The sequence below is a fragment of the Hipposideros armiger genome, unplaced genomic scaffold, assembly GCF_001890085.2.
Source record: "Hipposideros armiger isolate ML-2016 unplaced genomic scaffold, ASM189008v1 scaffold_478, whole genome shotgun sequence".
Taxonomy (NCBI): domain Eukaryota; kingdom Metazoa; phylum Chordata; class Mammalia; order Chiroptera; family Hipposideridae; genus Hipposideros; species Hipposideros armiger.
In genome coordinates, this window is record NW_017731828.1 from 430,413 (window position 1) to 436,484 (window position 6,072).

A 6,072-nucleotide genomic window follows, 5' to 3' on the forward strand; every position below is an offset into this window, starting at 1 on the left:
GGCGGGAGGGCGCCTGGGCCACCTCAGGAACCGTCCCGCGGCCCCCAGCGCAGCCGAGCCTGAGGGGATTGGAGGGGGGGGAAGGACGCTGAGCTGGGGGCGGGGGAAGGGGGCGGAGACCACTAGAAGTCGCCGCGGCAACGGCGTCAGCCGCGTGTCACGGCCGTGACGTCACCCGGGTGCGTGACGTAACCCGAGGAGCGCCCTCGCGCCCTCCTCCGGAGAGGGTTCCTTCGCCTCCGGCCCGCCCTCGCGCTCGGTGGTTTCCTCCGCGCTCCCGTTTCCATGGCTTCGGTTTCCTCCTTGATTCTCGTCTCCGTCCGAAGCCTGTGCTGTAACGTAGGATTTTACTAGAAGAGCAGGGCTGGTGGTTCGGGAGACGTTGAACTCCTAGAGGGAGGAGGACGGGGAAGCCCGTGCTGGTGTGATTTCCATTACAACGAACGTCTCTGTCATAAAAATAAGACTTGGAACCCCCAAGGTTGAAACAGCCAAGTAGAATTTGCTAGAAATATATTTAGGAACAGCCAATTCATCAGAATAATGCTTGGTATCCTTTTCATTAAAGGAATTGGCCTGTTAAAGTGGGTCTAAATGGAACTCTAAAAGCTTTTTATTTTTTTCATCGTTGAGGAAGAAAACGTTTCCTTTCAGTGTATTTTTCATTTTCCAGATTCATTCATTTAACAAATGTCAGTGGAGTGCTTTTCCATGTGCAAGGGCCTGCGCAAGGCACAGAACGTTCTAGATGCCTGAAGCACCAAAACTTAAATCATTCTTAGTTCCAAGAAAACCATTCAAAATATTTTCAATGCTTTTGTGCCTTTCACGCACACAATATTCCAAGGCATTCTTTGTGCAACATATGCATGAAAACAAGAGAGGAAAGAAAAATACCCTCTGAGAGACCCAATTACAGAATGGAGTTACACCCAGTTCATTATTTAAAAAATATGTTTATTTAAAAGGAAAGGGGAATATTCTGGGGGGAAAAATTAAGGAAGGGCAAAATAGGAATGAGAAACATAGTGGAAGTGACTGTGATCCCCTGATGGTGGGAAGCGAATCACCAAAGGAACCTAAATATGAAGTCATGAGAAGCTTTGAGTGGACTCCGCATTTTTGTACTTCCCATGAGGGGGGAAGTTGCCGGTGACCTCTTTATTGTATTCACCACGATTCAAGAGACAGAAAGCTGTCCTTCTGACCTCGGAAGTAGGGTGTCTGCATATTTATAGTCACCATGAGCCCATGAGCCCGGAGCTGACCCTTACTCCAAGGTAAGTAGTTGTGTGTGAGGCTGCTTAATTAATCAGAATGCTAATATCCCTCTACATTGAACAATACAAAATACAGCCTATCAAACAAACATGGTATGCTTCGTTAGTGTCATTGTACTTTCTCTTCCAAGTAGGAAAGTCTCCTTGAAGATCTAAATTTAAATCAAAAGTTGACTTGGCAAAAGTGGTGTAAATGAAAATGATCATAAGAGATGATGTCATCAAGCTGTAGTCCTCTCTTTACTATAAGGACATACTTCTAATAAGGCTAAAATACCATCAGCCAGCCAGGGCACACTTCCCCCTTGATTTCATCAGAAACACAATTGGCAGGTTTTTAAATTCTCAAACAGTTCTACTCGTATGTCATTTTTAAAAATCAGCCTTTGAAAATATTACGTCATTAAAACACTGCCACATAATGTTAAAAGTCCTAAGATTGTATTTTGGTTGCATTTTAAATCATAGCCTTCCTTAACAGCAACAATCTGTACATCATATCTTACCTGGTTATGTCTTCACAGGATGGCTGATATCACACATTTAATAATTGATTCTTGTTAGCTTCCATTTATTCAACCTTTTCTGACCTTGTCTTCAAATTCTGGATACATCTTATTTGATTTCCCTGGGTCATTCTAAAGCCCCACCGTGTCCAGATGGGAAAATATAAAGAAAGCAGAAACTTTGGAGTCCAAAGATCAGGATTTTCGTGTCAGCGTGCCACATCTTGCCTATATAATTTCAAAGCAGGTAAGCTCAAATCCCTGTTTTGTTATTGTTTTAATCTATAAAACTAGGGTAATAATCATGCCAGTCCAACCTATCTAATCGTATCATTGTGAGGATCAAACATTGTAGTTTTGCCCTTTACAAAATGTAAAGTTACCCTGTCAGTCAGAATTCAGACAAGGCATAGAAGAGATGGCTTATCTCTGCTCTATGAGGTCTAGGACCTCACCTGGAAAGACTCAGTGCCTGGGGGGTGTCTCAGTGGGTTGGGACTGGAATCATCTGGAGGCGTATTTCCTCACTTGTCTGGGACCTCAGCTGGGCAGTCAGCGAGAATACCTAAACATAGTCTCTTCCTGTGTCTTGAGCTTCCTCACAGAGTGTGTGCCTCAGGGTATTCAGACTTCTTGCAAGGTGGCTGAGGGCTCCAGAAGCTAGCGTTCCTGTAAGCAAGGTGAAAGCTGTATTGCATTGTATGACCTAGCCTCCAGAGTCACACAGCATCACTTTTGCTGCATTTTATTGGATACAGGCAAGTCACTAAGTCCAGCCCAAATTCAAGGAGAGGGGATTTAGATCCTACCTCTCCATGGAAGAAGTGTCAAAGCCTTTATAGACATGTTTAATTTACAGACAGGTCATGCTTAGAATAATGAACTGGCTACTCTGTAGAAATGGCTACCTTTGCCAGAGGGGGATTCTACCCTCAAATTCTCCTCCTTTTATTATAGAAATCACCAAGACATATCCCAGCATGCTAATGGCAAAGCCCTTACCTTCTTTCTTTAGCTTCTGAAACCCCACAGCATGCAAAAATAAATGTACGTCCTTGGCCATTGGATACATCCTATTTGTCTCCTTCTGCACTCTTCCCCACCCCGGGTCCCAATGCCGCCATAGGCAGGATTCACATACTAAAACCCTCCCTGTACACAAAACAGTGGCACTGTGTTCTTGGAGCCAAGCCAGTCTGTGTTCTGAGCAGAGAGAAAAAGCGTGTCTCTTTGTGTTATAGTACTCATATGTCGTATGGGCACCAAAGCAGTATGATCTTGCATTCCAAAGTCTTACAGACATTTTAGTCAACACATTTCTTTTAGGTTTTATTCACAATCCCCTTTCCCTCTAAGGCATTCATGTATTCACAGGAAGCTGGAAAACAAACCTAGGTGAGAAGCACTGTTCAGAACATTGCTCCAATTGATGACTGAGACACTGTTAGGAAGCCTTGCTGATATATCTGACCCTCTCTTCCTGGAGATGAGTTTATTTCGGATAGACTTTTCTTTTTTTTCTTTCTTTTTTTTTTTAAAAGACTTTTATTGGGGAATTGGAGGGAACAGCATTGGGGAATCGGGGAAGGGGAACAGACAAGTTGCTGTCCTTTTGTTCTTCAGTCTACTTGTGGAGGACGTCGCTTCACTGGCCCATGTGGGTATTATCATTGCGCTCTTCCCGGGTGAGGCAGTCACTTGCCGGCCATTGAACGGCCGCTCACGGTGGCTCATGCTGGCTGCTGGCCATTCACGATAGCTTACGGCAGCCCACTGCAGCCCACTGCAGCCTACGCTGTTGCCGGCAACTCACGGCAGCCCAGCTCCAGGTCGAGCTGTTGTTCACCATCTTAGCTGTAGAGGGCACAGCGTCACTGGCCCATGTGGGATCTGAACCGGGGCCCTGCTGCTCAAAGCTCGCGCTCCCAAGCCAACTCTTAACCAATGAGCCACTCGGCCAGACCTAGGCTTTTCTATTTTGAATCCTGCATTCTGATAAACACTGGATAGGAAGTCCCACCTGTCAGCCAGACCTACCCAGCCAGGTCTGAATCCACATTAATATGGTCAATGACTAGAAAACAAGTAAGCAGCATCTAGGAAGTGTCCACAGCTCCAGCTACCTTCAATGATGTTAGCTAATAACAGTTTAGTGTTTTATTTATGCATGGAGGTCATCATTACAAGTAACACATCCTGTATTATTTAATAGAAGGCTACTCTCAGAAGCTATTTAGGTGCGAATAGAACATTGAATCAAAGAGTTGATTCAGCACAACCTTCCTGCTGACTCTCCTCTGTGGAATTCCAAACTCTAAATCCTTTAGTGATGGGGACCTCACTAATATAGTACATTTAATTGTAATTATTTTTTTTCTGAAGTTGAAGTGCTCCTCTTATGATATTTATATTCTGGTGTGAGTTTTGCCTTCTAGAAGAACATAGGATGAGTCTTTTCTTATTTTATGTAATTGTTTTCAAATATTTGAAGGAAGTTCTGTTTCCTTTAGTTACCTCCTCAAAGCATTTTCTCTTCTTTCAGTGTACTCTTTCCAGTGTTCCTTTTAAAATGTGATCCCATGAATTGAACACTTTTCCAGATTTGGTCCAACCAGAAAAGAATAGAATCTCTGATTATAATAACCTGGGAATCATGCTTTTTTTAACACAATTAAAAAATCAGATAAGCGACCCCATCTGCTTATTGGTACATATGAAGCTTGTAGTCAAAAAAGAACCCTTTTTTTAAAAAAATAAAATGCTATTATTATCAAATCTAGACTTTTAGTCTATTTAGCATTGTTTTCATCTTCTCTACCAAACTCACATTTCCCATACTTTTTTAATTCTTGAAGGAAGACCTTGCTTTTGGATTTACAAAATTTATTAGATATATTTCTAACATTTACCCAAAGATATTTTTATCAGTGTGTTATTTCATCTTATAATGTCTTGCTTATATTGGGTTGTCAGAAAAGCCATGACGCATGTTTGCAACAGATGGCATTGGTTCATTTTTGGAAATACTAGAGTCATTCACATCTATGTTATTGCTATATCATTTGACAGCTGACAGTTCTAGTTTCATTGTAAAAAAATTGAGTGATTTGGTTGAGTTAAGGGTATTTTACAATAAGTTGAAGATGGAAGACCAAACTGTGCATTTTTGCCGTATTTTACTGTTTTACTTCCATAAAGGGAAGAACGCGCATCAAGCTTGTGAAAAGTTGCATAAAGTTTACGGTGACAATGCTCTACAAGAATGTCAGTGCCAATGATGGTTCACAAAATTCCGTGCTGGTGATTTTGATCTCAATGATGCTCCTCGGTAAGGGGGGCCCACTTAGGTTGATGACAACAAAAATAAAAGCATTGATTGAGTCATGTCACATGACACAAGAGATTGCAGGAACATTGAACATCCATCATTCAAGCATTCACAACCACCTGAAGAAGCTGGGATACATAAGCAAGCTCGATATTTGGGTTCCACATCAACTCAAAGAAGTTCATTTGATGGCGCCTATAAACTGCAATATGCTCGTTAAACGTGAGGGAAACAATCCTTTTTTGAAGCAACTGATAACTGGTGATGAGAAGTGGACTGTTTACAACAATGTGGTGCACAAACGGCCTTGGTCCCGACATGATGATTTGCCTCAAACGACATCGAAAGCAGACATTCATCAGAGGAAGGTTATGCTGTCAGTGTAGTAGGATTTTAAAGGTGTCATGTTTTTCGAGCTCTTACCAAGGAACCAAACAACCAATTCGAATGTGTACTGTCAGCAATTGAACAGTTTGAATGAATCCATCATCCAGAAACGTCCAGAGCTTGTTCATTGTAAAGGAGTGTATTCCATCGTGACAACGTGAGACCACACACAAGTTTGATCACCCGTCAGAAATTATTGGGATGTGTTGCCACACCCACCATACTCGCCTGATCTTGCACCGTCAGACTTCCACTTGTTTCACTCTCTTCAAAACTCCCTGCATGGTATAACGTTCAATTCTGTTGAGGCTGTTAATCAGCACCTTGTTCAGTTTTTCGCAAATAGAGACAGGTCCTTCTGTGAACGAGGAATTATGAAGCTCACTGAAAGATGACAAAATGTTATCGAACAAAACAGGCAGTATATCGATTGATCTTTGGGGTTTTTTTTAGATTTTTATTGGGGAGTTGGGGGATCGGAACAGCGCTGGGGAATTGGGGGAAGGGGAACAGATAAGTTGCTGTCCTTTTTGTTCTTCAGTCTAGTTGTGGAGGACGTTGCTTCACTGGC

The 6,072-nt window shown here is 42.5% G+C and overlaps 1 long non-coding RNA gene across 1 annotated transcript in view; it reads left to right on the top strand.

The window, feature by feature from the left end:
• Positions 1-254: 254 nt before the first annotated feature.
• Positions 255-6,072, top strand: part of LOC109395603 (uncharacterized) — a 9,690-nt gene continuing 3,872 nt past the window's right edge. The window contains exons 1-2 of the long non-coding RNA XR_002126692.1: positions 255-1,280; positions 1,805-2,033. This is a non-coding gene — a long non-coding RNA (uncharacterized LOC109395603). The remainder of the gene's footprint in view (positions 1,281-1,804; positions 2,034-6,072) is intronic.